This window comes from Balaenoptera physalus (assembly GCF_965194825.1).
Source record: "Balaenoptera physalus genome assembly, chromosome: 3".
In the NCBI taxonomy this organism is placed as follows: domain Eukaryota; kingdom Metazoa; phylum Chordata; class Mammalia; order Artiodactyla; family Balaenopteridae; genus Balaenoptera; species Balaenoptera physalus.
The window spans coordinates 155,183,396-155,198,627 of NC_138890.1; the positions used below are offsets into that span (position 1 = coordinate 155,183,396).

A 15,232-nucleotide genomic window follows, 5' to 3' on the forward strand; every position below is an offset into this window, starting at 1 on the left:
GGGCTGCATAGGATGTGAATACCAGGAGGTAAAGTTCACTGGGCCTCTTCTCACAGATTGGCAGCCACAGGAAGGAACATAGTTATCTATTTTTAAAAAACAATTATATATCATGTATACAATTCAGTTTTAGTGTTAATTCTATAACAGAATCTGAACTGAAGGATCAAAGGTATCCCACAACATATTGGGCTAATGATTGATGAGCAGTGACTTTTTCTCATTTTTTGATCCCATCCAAAATAAGTATGAGTACTGGGGCCTTATGCTAATCCATTGTTACACATAGGATTCCCCAAATTTTCTTCTGGTTTGCTGCTAGGGAAGATCACTCAAGATTTTTGAAGATGCTTAGGGTTCAGGATACTTGGTTTTTTTTAGAATCTAATAAAATGTTCCATTTGGAGTAAGATTAGACTTTACAAGGTCTGGATGAGTGAGCTTTCTTACCATGCTTGATGAAACCTTGATCTGATCTTCAGGTACTCCATTATATCAAGAACATGTGTAATCCAGAAAGCATAAAACTTGCTTGTGGTAGGAAAAGCAAACTCTGAGTTCAGCATCACTGGAGGAATAGATCATTATATTCAGTTTTTCTCCCCAGTTACAGAATCACCCCAAAGCAGGAAAATTTTAAGGGAGACGGATGTGTGTTGGAGGTGAGGATTGGCCAGAGATTAGACCCAGAGTTAATGGATGTTTATATAATCACTACTTGCAGAACATCTACTCCTTAATTACTAATCATGAGAGATATTATTTGGAGGTACATTAAATATCCCACAGGTTAAATTGTATTTATCATTTTTCACATTCTCCTCTTCCTAGCTGAATCTCCAGATGGCAGTCCTCCTTCTTCATTTTCTACCCATTCAATAATCCATTTTTACACCCAACCAACCCAACTCCCAGACCTTCACAAGTATCCTCCCCATCTTACCTTCCAGTTTAAGCAGAGATTTATTTTCTATATTGAAAAGTCTATATATAATCCCAGGAAGAAGTTCAATCCTCAAATTTATTATCTTTATGAGAGAAGTTTTTATTGTTGTTGGTGGTATCTTTGCCTTCCATTTAGCATATTTCATACTACCAATCTCCATCAGAAAGCAGTGGGTGTAAATACATTTTTCTTTACTTGTCACAGTTTTTCGAGAGAAGCATATGTGGCATATTTTTCCTATCATTTGAGGAATGATTGAGAGGAAGAGAGCTACAGCTTATATGAAGCACCTGAGCATCATGAGTCTCATAAACAAATGCTCTCCTCTTGCTCTTGTTTTATGAAACTAAAATAAGGATATTTGGGGATATTTCAATAGCAGAGATAATTGATTAGGGTCATTTCACAAATTAAGAAGGATTACAGCCTTACATCTAGCTCATCGCAAGTCAAGTCTGGTGATGAATTACCCCTCCTCTCTCTTTGTTTTGAGGAATGTGGTATGTGAGTAATTGTTATTAGTACAAGGAAATGTTAGCATTGAAAGGCACATGGAAGAATAGTTATACTCTAAACTCAGGTTCCTTGCAACTTGTCTGCTAACCATATTGAATCTCTCACTGGAAAGGAACGTCACCTGAAAGTGTCATTTACACTTAAGACTCTAGAATCTAGAGTAATTTTGAGGTGATCATGGCATCTCAGATATAACCTTGTACAAGATGCTTATCCAAATAGTAGCATTTTTTAAAAAGTAGCTGAAAAAATCTCACAGAACCTAGGGAATTTTTTTACTTTGCTTTGTTTCTGAATCTATCCCACATACCTTAAAATTTTATAGATGCCTTGTAATGAATGATAATATTTATTTTTTTAGACAAAGTTATTTAGAAATTTCTAACATTTAGCTTCAAGCTTGGGTGTCCTAGCACTCATTTACTAATATTTTCAAGTATACTAAACTAATTATGTTAAAGATGAAGACTTTATTTGGACTTAAACCGAATTTCATCTAGTTATCAAGATCAATTTTTTTTCAAAGTAAGAAATTATTATACTTTCATTATTTATTTCCTCTCATATATGCAAGTTGCTGTCTTCTTTCATCACCTTATTCTTATTTGAAAGCCACTAACTAGACTACCATTAAGAAGAAAACCTAAAACCCTCAAACTAACCCCAGTTTCATTACAATCCAGTGTATCTGTTATCTTTCAGGATTTGGTTAACCTTGAACCGACCAGATAGAGAATGGTCTTAGGAAGATCTAGGAAGGCAACAGTCTAGAGAAGTAAGTAACATCCTCAAAGGACAGCCATCTTTCTGGATACAAAATTAATAATAAATATTGATGTCTAATTACATGTACTTAAGCACTTACCAGCTCAAAAACCTTATCTAACCACAAACCTTACCCAAAGATCCATCCAATTATCAACTAGAATTTCTAATAAACCTCGTGTTATACTATTATTTGTCCTCACAGATTAGGCTGATATCTTAATCACCGTAGAGTATCTACTATGTAGTTATTCTAGCTATAGCTTCACCTTGCCCAGGTTTATTGCCTCACACCTGTCTTTATGGACCCCCATTACTGCTCAGTGACTTAATTCCTTGTATAAATGATAATACTGATGTCATTAAGCTTACTCCAGATGCTCTGAAATCACCTACTCTCTGATGGACCAGGTGGAAACATTTATTTAATGTAGTTTGAAAACATACAACAGATCTAAAAAAAAAAAAATTCAAAACAAAACAAACAAAAACTAACAGAAAGTTCTCATCTAAACTCCTTTAGAGTCTGGAACTATTTCTCTTATTCACACAACCTTGCCCATCTTTACATAAACACACACACACACACACACACAAATATTAGCAACATCCTGTTGTTCAGGCAGATACAATAATGTATGTGGCCACTGAATAACACTTCACTCTTCTATCCAAATATAAGTCTTTGCACACAAGTTGACTTTATCATTTTCCCAAAGAACAGTGATCAATGGGAGTGGGTATAGTGAGTCCTAGAACACCTTCAATGCATTTAGGATTCTGACCTCAGAATATGTAAGATAAGATATGTTATTTGAATCTACTAAATTTGTAGTGATTTTTAAAGCAGCTTTAGGAAACTAATACAAGTTGTTTAAAATGTTTCATTTGCCTAAGTACTAACCTGAGAGATGGCTATAAAGGGAACTTCAGAATAGCGTAAGTGAATCCAATCCCCCACCAAAGAAGGCAAAGATTTGTAGCTTTGCCAGAGATAGAACATATCAGGCATTTTTGATTGTTTTTCTTAAGACGGTCTTAAGAAATCTTAGAAGAGGTTACACTTAAATTGAGATGTAAAAATGAGAAGGAGTCAAACATTTAAAGACAGAATGGGGGCCTGAAATATTGTAAATCAACTATACTTCAATAAAAAGGGGAGGGGGATCATGAGATAGCAAGAAAGCAAGGGAGAGGAAAGGAAAGGAAAGGGAAGGGAAGGGAAAGGAAGGGAGAAAAGAAAAGACAAAAAAGAAAAGAAAAGAAAGAAAGGAGAGTTGGCCAGAGAATACCATTCTGATTATAGAGAATGATATGGATAAAGGCACTGAGGAAAATATCTTATCATGCTTAGAAATTAAGAGAGCACTGGTGTGGAAAAACACTGGAAATTAGGTGAAGGAATATTATCTTTAATGAAGGAGACATTAGATTGGGTTTCTTTAAAGATAGGATTGATCAGTTACTTAGTGATAATTTTATACACTGCATTAGAGGGCATATAGAAAGAGTGAATCCTTGTAGGGCACAAGAATCTATCTGTGAGGTTCTTGCTCCTGAAAGTGTGGTCCATTGGCCAGCAGCTTCAGTTAACACCTACTAGATTGTTAGAAATATACAACCTTAATGCCATCCCTGACCTACTGAATCAGGACCTAACTCATTTTAACATGATTCCCAGGCAATTCACATGCACATGAAACTTCGAGAAGTATTGAAGATTCTGCTTCAATTTATCTGAGGTAGTTGGGCTGGAGAAATGTCTATGGACAGTAGTTAACATAATAAGAGACTAGAATCTGATGTTGAATAAGAAAATGTGTGCTCTTCTTTCATAAGAAGAGGAAAAGTGGAGAATATGGCTCAAATGCAGTTCAGGTATGTAAGTTTAGTATTATTGTCATTATTATTAGTTTAATTTGAGAAATTAAAAATGCTCTGTGATGATTAATTTTATGTGTCAACTTGACTAGTTACGGTATGCTCAGAATAAACACAGTTAAGTCCCCTACCTATGAACCTTCAAGTTGTGAACTTTCAAAGGTGAGAACGTGAATTCACCTGTCCAGTCACGTAAGTTCATGTTTCTGGAGTACATTGTCACGCGCATGCATCCTCTACAAGTGGTTGTGCTTTTGTGTACTTTACTGTGCAGTACTGTATAGAGTACAGTAGTAAATTATCTTTATTTCAAACCCAGGATGTCCAGAAGCAAGTGTAAAATCAGCAGTGATGTAGCTGGTGCTACTGTACTTTTCAAGGTACTGTACTGTAAGATTAAAAAGGTTTTCTTTATTTTTTGTGTTTGCTTTTTTTTTTTTTAATTTTTATTTATTATTTATTTATTATGTTTATTTTTGGCTGTGTTGGGTCTTCGTTTCTGTGCGAGGGCTTTCTCCAGTTGCGGCGAGTGGGGGCCACTCTTCATCGCGGTGCGCGGGCCTCTCACTATCGCGGCCTCTCTTGTTGCGGAGCAGAGGCTCCAGACGCTCAGGCTCAGTAGTTGTGGCTCACGGGCCCAGTTGCTCCGCGGCATGTGGGATCTTCCCAGACCAGGGCTCGAACCCGTGTCCCCTGCATTGGCAGGCAGATTCTCAACCACTGCGCCACCAGGGAAGCCCTGTGTTTGCTTTTTATGTATTATTTGTGTGAAAAGTATTATAAACCTATTACAGTATAGTACTATATAGCCAATTGTGTTAGTTGGGTACCTAGGCTAACTTTGTTGGACTTATAAGCAAATTGGACTTACAAAAGCACTCTCAGAACAGAACCCATTCGTACGTAGGGGACTTACTGTATTATTTCTGCTTGTGTCTGTGTGGGTGTTTCTGGATGAGATTAGCATTTGAATCCCTAGACTCAGTTAAGGTACATCTGACCTCCCCACTGTGAGTGAGCATCATCCAATCTGCTGAGGGCCTGAACAGAACAAGAGGAGGAGGAAGGAAGAATTCACCCCTTTTTGCTTCCTGCCTGCCTGCCTGCTCGAGTTAAGACATGTCATCTCTTCCTCTCCAGCCCTCAGACTGGAATTTACACCATCAGCTCCCCTGGTTCTCAGGCATTTGACTCTGACTGAATTACACCACAGGCTTTTCTGGGTCTCCAGTTTACAGATGGCAGATTATGGGACTTTTTGATTCCATATTGCCTGAGCCAATTCTTTTTCATAATATAATAATTGCTCATAATAAACCTTTCTCTAAATATAAACAAATATATATATATACTGTTTCTGTTTCCATGGACAGCCCTAATACATGTTGACATCTTCTTTCTTTGATATTCTCATAAGAGAACAGACTCTGCTAAGAACAAAAAAAGAGGAAGAAAATAAAGACTTTAGAAGACCTGAAAAGGGTTAAAATTTCAAGTATTTTTTTCATTCATTATAATAGTATTAGCATCATCATCATCATCATCAAAATAACATCATCAACCAGAACAAATGTTTATTTTGTACCTATAATATACTACAGGGATCAAAGTGTTCTATAGGTATCATTTAATGATCACAACCTCCCTATAAAGTGAATGTTATTAGGACTCCATTTTTATAAATAAGCAAACTGAGGCACAAATGTTAAGAAAATCACTCAGTATCAGATACTGAGTGGTGGAATAGTGTTTTAAACCACCACGTTTTGATTTGAGTCCTCTTTATGACTATCTTTACTGTTCCTCTTTACAAATATAAAACCTTATCTAAATGTAAAATAATGTGTATTTAAATAATGCATTTATCATTTGTATGATGCTCAGTTATACGTGTGTCTGTTCTCTCACAGTTTGTGAGCTCACTGAGGGCTCCTCTTGTCCTCATATCCCTAGATTCTTAGTACAACACCTGTTACAGAAGATCTTCTATAAGATGTGTGCTGAATCTAAACTCTATTTTAAGGTAGTAGGAAATACATATATATCAAGGCAGAGGTCAGATATATTGGCATCTTTCTTTTACTGTAGTATGTTTGACAATTATTAATTTCTCAGACAAGTAGAAATATGTGGGATCAGAGAAAGAGACTGATAATAGACATCACTTGTATCCTATGATTTCAGAGAGATAGTGAGAAATTATCTTCTAAGCCTGTTGTCATTTCTAATATACCTTATTTAGAAGCACAGAGATGTGAAAATAATTTTCTTTTAGATTTAAATGATGTAGAAAGGTGAAGTTTAAACGTGGCACTTAAGACATTCTTGAAATGATCTACCCTTTCTGGGGAAAGGGGGAAAGGAGAGAGGCAAACAGAGAGAGAGAAAGAGATTTCTAAAAGAAGATCCTCCAAATATATGAAAAGATAAGACATTTTCCTTGCTGAATTTGAATATTCATTTATGGAGGTAATAGAAAAACAAAGACTAAATTATTCTGCCTAATCAAAGATAGATTCAATAGAAATTAAAAACTAGGTGGAAGTTTTCTAGAAGAAAGAAAAGCTAGAGACCTGAGTATTATATGAAGGAAGAGCAGCCATAAAAATCTTAGACAAGAAACAAGTACAAAGGGGATTTTTCAAGTGAAATGCTGTATTTAGTGTACTGTGCAATGTGACCCTTCTTGTAACCCCATGCATCCTGAATGAAATTACAGAAAACAAATTACGCTGGTGTGATTAGATGCCTTCTGGAAGCCAGTGAAGGAGATGAGTTTTATGTCAGAGCGGTTTGAGGCCAAAAGGACAGCTATCTGTCTGGATTACCTTCCATAATCAGTGGACTTTTTTTCTGTTAGATATCAAAAAAAAAGAGGAAAATAAATTACATGCTTTAAAGTTTGGGTGGTCTGCATAATTTTGAATGTTTTTATTTGCTTTAAATTCTTTTCCCTCTGAAATATTTCCCATGCTAATATTAGTCTCAAAAAATATCAATTTGAAGGGAAATATTATGTTCAGGTATATTGGTAACAGTGATATCAATGAGAAATATTAGGTAATATTTATCAAGGGAATCGTGCACAAAACAGTACACCATGCGTTCTAGAACACTGATTGAAAGATGCAATGTTTTGCCTGTAACTAGCCAAATATCTTCATTTTACATGACTATATACTCCCCCAAATTCTTCTTCTAAAAAGATATTTTTATGACATTTATTAGGGATAATTTAAAGGGACATTTGATCATCTATTTTCTAAGAATGTGTATAGATACCCACACTAAATTTATATATGTACACACACTTCTATATATTATTCAAAGTACTTTAGAAAAATATTCTGATTATTAATACTCTGATATTAATAACACCCAGCAAGTTGGGTGTTATCATGCTCCATTTTTTTGTTCATGAAGAAATCAAGGCATGGAGTGATTATATTTTTAAAATATCAGGTCTGACATAACAAGCTACCATAAACTAAGTTGCTTAAAATAAAATGGCTTATTTTCTCAGAGTTCTGGAGGCCATAAGCCCAAAACCAAGTGTGAACAGGACCATGCCCACCCTAATCTAGAATGATTTCAACTTGATTACTCTGCGAAGATCCTATTTCAAGTAAGGTCACATTTACAGGGTACTCGGAGTTAGAACTTGAACATATTTTTTTGAGAGACACAATTCAACTCACTACAGATGCCAGATATTTTCAATCTATTACCTTATGGAATTCTTAGATTAACCCAAGGAGTTAAATATTATAATATTACTTTTATCTTTTATTTGAAAATCCTATAGCCTAGAAATAGAATACATTTTACATGACTGTTCAACAAGTGGGAGGTGGAATTGGGATTCTGGTCTAGACAGATTCACTCCAGAGATCAAAATCTTAATCAAGCAGAACATTTATGTAATATTCCAGCTGGATGTCACAGAGAAGCATATGAAACTACGTCTTCTGACTCCATAGTTTGTACTTTTTTCATTATGTTATGTCAAACCATGTATTTTTTCTATGTTTATTCTTGTTCCTCAATAACCAGATTATTGAAAAATTAACCAATACCACTTTTCTCTTTCATTATTTGTTTCACTTGATGTTTATTGAGTACCTGCTCAAAGCCAGGGGCTGATCTAGGCAGTGGTATACAGTGGAAGTACAGAGCCCTAACCACGGGACTGCCAGGGAAGTCCCCTTAGCTCATTTTTAAAGAGATTTTCTTAAAATGTTTTTGTAAAAAGCATTAAAGGATGAATTTCAAGTCACGTCCTCAAAATAGAAATAATGATTGAAATTCTGACCATGTTCTACAGCCTATAACTAGGAAACTTTTAAGGAGATCAGAATGGAATGTATTATGCACAGGTGAGGATAAGCTAATGTGAAGGTACCAGGAACATTTTCTGAAATACATGCAGAATGTTTCTGTCACAAGTGCTTGGTGTCTCTGTAGTGCCTTAGCTAATTTTGCAGCAGTGTTTAACTGTCAGTAGTACCCATTATTCAGTAATTGACTAGTACCGAGTAGCTGGCTGACCTTTGAAAATGCCAACTGCTGATCAAGACCTGATGTAAAAGTCTTTAGGACACTACAGATCTCTGTATAGGATGTTGCTGCTTCTGTTGCTGGACTTCTCCAGATTTATTTTTATCCACTGCATATTGTGATTACTGTAACTGATTCTGATTTTTTAAATTACTTTTTTCTTTGCCTAGCAGAGTCATATAGCTGATTTTTTAGAACAAGTCAACTAATTATACATGACCTTAATAACATACATTTTCATGAACTAACTATCCCTTAGTTATTATTTTAATTTCTATTTTTATTTCTCATTTAACATTTCCTTTAATTATTCTTGCAAGAACTATAATTTATAAATTAAGTACAATATAAACAAACAAGTGAAAGAATGGATAACCAATATAGTAATAAGAGAAAATCTATCAGTACTGGTTATAATTGGGGTACTATTGACATTTTATTATTTTTCTCCATTTCTTTGTAATTATAAAACTACACATATTTTATTTTCAATATAAAAAGAAACTATTAAAAAACCTAAGTGTAATAAAAATTTAGAAAGAGTTATTGACACATGTTAACAGATCTACTTTGTTACAGATATTTAACTACCATAGTATTCTCTAAACTACTTGCTGTACAACTTTGCTATTGAAATTACAGTTCAAGGCATCACCTGGGGCTTTACTGTACTGTAGGGTATCATGCTAAGTGAAATAATCAGAAAAAAATTAATACCATACGATTTTGTTTGTGTGTGGAATCCAAAAAAAACCTAAACGAAAAAAACTAAACAAAAACAGATTCATAGATACAGAGAACAAACTGGTGGTTACCAGAGAAGAGGGAAATGTGGGCACAGACAAAAAAGGTGAAGGGGATTAAGAGGTACAAACTTCCAGCTATAAAATAAGTAAGTCACAGGTATGTAATGTACACACAGGGAATATAGTTCATAATATTGTAACAGCTTGTATGGTCATTGGTCATACTGCGGTGATCATTTCAAAATATATAAAAATATCAAATCAGTATGCTTTACACCTGAAACTGATATAATATTGTATGTTAATTATAACTCAATAAAACATAAAATTAAAAAACATAAGATGGCTTTGTTCAAGTAAAATTATTTAACATACTAAAGAATAAATGTTTCATATAATGTACTTTGAAATAACTCATTTAGACCAAGAGAAAAGTAAACAAATAGTTGAAAATCATTTCAGATGCAGAGGGGTAGAGAAGGACTAAAAAGTAAGATTAGATTTATAATGGAATATTTTTCTTTATTTTTATTTTTTTAATTGGAGTATAATTGCTTTACAGTGTTGTGTTAGTTTCTACCATACAATGAAGTGAATCAGCTATATGTATACCTATATCCCCTCCCTCTTGGACCTCCCACCCACCCCCCATCCCACCCATCTAGGTCGTCACAGAGCACCGAGCTGGGCTTCCTGTGCTTTATAGCATGTTCCCACTAGCTATCTATTTATGCATAGTAGTGTATATATGTCAGTCATAATCTCCCAATTTGTCCCACCCTCCCCTTCCTCTGCTGTGTCCACACGTCCATTCTCTACCTCTGTGTCTCTATTCCTGCCTTGCAAATAGGTTCATCTGTACCATTTTTCTAGATTCCGCATATATGCATTAATATATGATATTTGTTTTTCTCTTTCTGGCTTACTTCACTCTATATGACAGACTCTAGGTCCATCCACATCTCTACAAATGACCCAATTTCGTTCCTTTTTATGGCTGAGTAATATTCCATTGTATATATGTAACACATCTTCTTTATCCATTCATTGGTCATTGGACATTTAGGTTGTTTCCATGTCCTGGCTATTGTAAATAGTGCTGCAGTGCACATTGGGGTACATGTGTCCTTTTGAATTATGGTTTTCTCAGGGTATATGCCCAGTAGTGGGATTGCTGGGTCATATGGTAGTTCTGTTTTTAGTTTTTTAAGGAAACTCTATATGTTCTCCACAGTGGCTGTATCAATTTACATTCCCACCAACAGTGCAAGAGGGTTCCCTTTTCTCCACACCCTCTCCAGCATTTGTTGTTTGTAGATTTTCAGATGATGCCCATTCTAACTGGTGTGAGGTGACACCTCATTGTAGTTTTGATTTGCATTTCTCTAATAATTAGTGATGTTGAGCCTCTTTTCATGTGCCTCTTGGCCATCTATATGTCTTCTTTGGTGAAATGTCTATTTAGGTCTTCTGCCTATTTTTTAATTGGGTTGTTTGTTTTTTTGATATTGAGCTCCATGAGCTGTTTGTATATTTTGGAGATTAATCCTTTGTCCGTTGCTTCATTTGCAAATATTTTCTATGCTGAGAATTTGCTCATATAGAGAGAAAAAATATATTTTTACAATTCACTCAGTAACTGTTTTATCAGATAGATATTAAGCATCAATTTATCCAGATGTTAAATACTAGTACCTATAAGAATATATTACCAGTAAAGTAAGTAGAAACTCATAAAAGTATTTTGATGTATGATATTATCAAATAAAAAGTATTTTTAATAAATTTGTTTGAAATGCTATGCAGAGATAAGTATAGTTATGGTTATTCTTTTCAGATTTGCATTCTTATCCTTGATATTAGACATGCACTTTCTGATTCCTTTTATCAAAATATTTTCTATATAGTATACATTTTTTAAACAACTTTCAGTGTATTTTACATCAGAGTTTATATATCACTAGTTCATGGAATATGACAAGACTGCCAAGTCTCACACGTTCAGAGTAACCTCAGTCTCTTAAAAGGTGTGATATGCTTTCTATGGGTTGGTGACTAAAACTTTAGAATTTATATGCTTCCCTGAAAAATGCCCAGATCTTAATGAAATCAAGTCCTGTCAATAATGCTTAGAGGAAAGATCTGGAAAGAAATTGTTTACTACTTTGAGCTAGTCCTCATGAAAAGCTTGCATCAAATCCTTAGTTAGGGCAACACATAGAAACACCAAAGGAGAGGAGGGAAGGTGACCAAATTTCGAAGAGATTCTTTTGATGCTATTATCTCTGGCAATATATTCCAAAATAAGTCTATGCTGAAGCTTTCATAGGGCTTTTATTGGTCTCAGGCACTCTTTTTAGGATTTAAATACATATTCTGCTATTCAGCCTCTTTTGAGGGGATCCTGAAATACGTAAATCAGCTGAGAGCCCATTGGGGAACACTTTGTACCACTTTTGTCAGACTCCTGACCTGTCAAAGCCAATTTATTTTTGTTCCTGGTGAATAAAAGGCAAAGGATGATAATAGTCTGGGAAGATATTATCTTTCAGAATTTTTTGTTCACAAAAATAATTAAATTTGGACGTGGTATTGAATTTGCTTCCATTTTTGCCAGTAACCCTATATGATACCAGACTTTCTATAAGGATTAGGGTTTTTAAAAATTAATCTGATATTCAATTCTATTGCACTGTATTATAGCTACTAAATTAACAAAAATGTATCTGTGAATTCAACATAATGCAATGTATTAAAATAAATTTTGCTTAGGCTTTGTTGCTTTTAATATACATTTATATTACAGATCTTGTAAAGTTGACAATGTCATTGTTTTGGGAAAAGACAGTCTTTTATTGTGAGAATATTATTTTTAGTGTTCAGGTTCTGAAACATGGTGAGAGTAAATGGTACTTTTGTTTGGGTTACTGTATGTTTAGTTTGTTTTGTTTTACATTTGTTATGCACTTACCACTAAAATGAGAAGTTGATTTTGTAAGTTTACTGCTTAATAGAAACTTAAAATATAGGAAACAACTCTCTAAAGCACCTGCCACATTTCATGGATATGGGTTTTAAACTTAATGTTAACTCACAGTAAAATTTTTTCCTGCAGGAAAAATACAAAAAACAAAATGAATCTAAATTTCAGGTAGTGTTTAAAACACTTGAAAAAATTCTACATACATGAAAATGAGCACCATCTAAGAGATTTTGCATGTGTCTGTTTTTTAGTTTGATTTTTGGTTTCTGCTTTGTTATATTTTCTTCAAAATATATGCAAATTATTCAGTATTCATTTTAACCAAATTTTAAATGTTTCTTTGAATCTGATATACGAACTCATTTATTTCAGTTAATTTAACCTACATAATCAAATTTGGGATATTTTCATTTTCTGTTGAATATGAATTAATATTTTTTGACTGGTAAAATCTAAATCTGACTTACAGTCTAATTCTGACACCTAATATTCACCTTAATAAGTGATACTAAATCATGTTATTTCACTATGAAACTGAACAGTAAATTGTAGATAGACAAACTTAGCTCATTTGTGATAGACACTCTACAAGCAGTGAGAAATCCTTCTTTTATTTAGGCCCACAGCATTTTTTTTTTTTAAACATCTTTATTGAAGTATAATTGCCTTACAATGGTGTGTTAGCTTCTGCTTTATAACAAAGTGAATCAGTTATACACATACAATATGTTCCCATATCTCTTCCCTCTTGCATCTCCCTCCCTCCCACCCTCCCCATCCCACACCTCTAGGTGGTCACAAAGCACCGAGCTGATCTCCCTGTGCTATGTGGCTGCTTCCCACTAGCTATCTATTTTACATTTGGTAGTGTATATATGTCCATGACACTCTCTTACCCTGTCACATCTCACCCCACCCCCTCCCCATATCCTCAAGTCCATTCTCTAGTAGGTCTGTGTCTTTATTCCCGTCTTGCCACTAGGTTCTTCATGGCCTTTTTTTTTTTTTTCCCTTAGATTCCGTATATATGTGTTAGCATACTGTATTTGTTTTTCTCTTTCTGACTTACTTCACTCTGTATGACAGACTCTAACTCCATCCACCTCATTACAAATACCTCCATTTCCTTTCTTTTTATGGCTGAGTAATATTCCATTGTATATATGTGCCACATCTTCTTTATCCATTCATCTGTTGATGGACATTTAGGTTGCTTCCATGTCCTGGCTATTGTAAATAGAGCTGCAATGAACATTGTGTGACATGACCAGTTTTGAATTATGGTTTTCTCAGGGTATATGCCCAGTAGTGGGATTGCTGGGTCGTATGGTAGTTCTATTTGTAGTTTTTTAAGGAACCTCCATACCGTCCTCCATAGTGGCTGTATCAATTTACATTCCCACCAACAGTGCAAGAGTGTTCCCTTTCCTCCACACCCTCTCCAGCATTTATTGTTTCTAGATTTTTTGATGATGGCCATTCTGATCGGTGTGAGATGATATCTCATTGTAGTTTTGACTTGCATTTCTCTAATGATTAGTGATGTTGAGCATTCTTTCATGTGTCTGTTGGCAATCTGTATATCTTCTTTGGAGAAATGTCTATTTAGGTCTTCTGCCCATTTTTGGATTGGGTTGTTCGTTTTTTTGTTATTGAGCTGCATGAGCTGCTTGTAGATCTTGGAGATTAATCCTTTGTCAGTTGCTTCATTTTCAAATATTTTCTCCCATTCTGAGGGTTGTCTTTTGGTCTTGTTTATGGTTTCCTTTGCTGTGCAAAAGCTTTTAAGTTTCATTAGGTCCCATTTGTTTATTTGTGTTCTTATTTCCATTTCTCTGGGAGCTGGGTCAAAAAGAATCTTGCTGTGATGTATGTCATAGAGTGTTCTGCCTATGTTTTCCTCTAAGAGTTTGATAGTGTCTGGCCTTACACTTAGGTCTTTAATCCATTTTGAGTTTATTTTTGTGCATGGTGTCAGGGAGTGTTCTAATTTCATACTTTTACATATATCTGTCCAATTTTCCCAGCACCACTTATTGAAGAGGCTGTCTTTTCTCCATTGTATATTCTTGCCTCCTTTATCAAAGATAAGGTGACCATATGTGTGTGGGTTTATCTCTGGGCTTTCTATCCTGTTCCATTGATCTATATTTCTGTTTTTGTGCCAGTACCATACTGTCTTGATTACTGTAGCTTTGTAATATAGTCTGAAGTCAGGGAGCCTGATTCCCCCAGCTCCATTTTTCGTTCTCAAGATTGCTTTGGCTATTCAGGGTCTTTTGTGTCTCCATACAAATTGTGAAATTTTTTGTTCTAGTTCTGTGAAAAATGCCAGTGGTAGTTTGATAGCGATTGCATTGAATCTGTAGATTGCTTTGGGTAGTAGAGTCATTTTCACAATGTTGATTCTTCCAGTCCAGGAACATGGAATATCTCTCCATCTATTTGTATCATCTTTAATTTCTTTCATCAGTGTCTTATAATTTTCTGCATACAGGTCTTTTGTCTCCTTAGGTAGGTTTATTCCTAGATATTTTATTCTTTTTGTTGCAGTGGTAAACGGGAGTGTTTTCTTAATTTCACTTTCAGATTTTTCGTCATTAGTGTATAGAAATGCAAGAGATTTCTGTGCATTAATTTTGTATCCTGCTACTTTACCAAATTCATTGATTAGCTCTAGGAGTTTTCTGGTAGCATCTTTACTATTCTCTATGTATAGTATCATGTCATCTGCAAATAGTGACAGCTTTACTTCTTTTCCGATTTGGATTCCTTTTATTTCTTTGTCTTCTCTGATTGCTGTGGCTAACACTTCCAAAACTATGTTGAATAATAGAG

At 34.7% G+C, this 15,232-nt stretch overlaps 1 long non-coding RNA gene across 1 annotated transcript in view; it reads left to right on the forward strand.

Moving 5' to 3' along the window:
• The first annotated feature begins 4,854 nt into the window (after positions 1-4,854).
• Positions 4,855-15,232, forward strand: part of LOC309656900 — a 47,507-nt gene continuing 37,129 nt past the window's right edge. Inside the window, exon 1 of the long non-coding RNA XR_014261595.1 lies at positions 4,855-13,012. This is a non-coding gene — a long non-coding RNA (uncharacterized lncRNA). The remainder of the gene's footprint in view (positions 13,013-15,232) is intronic.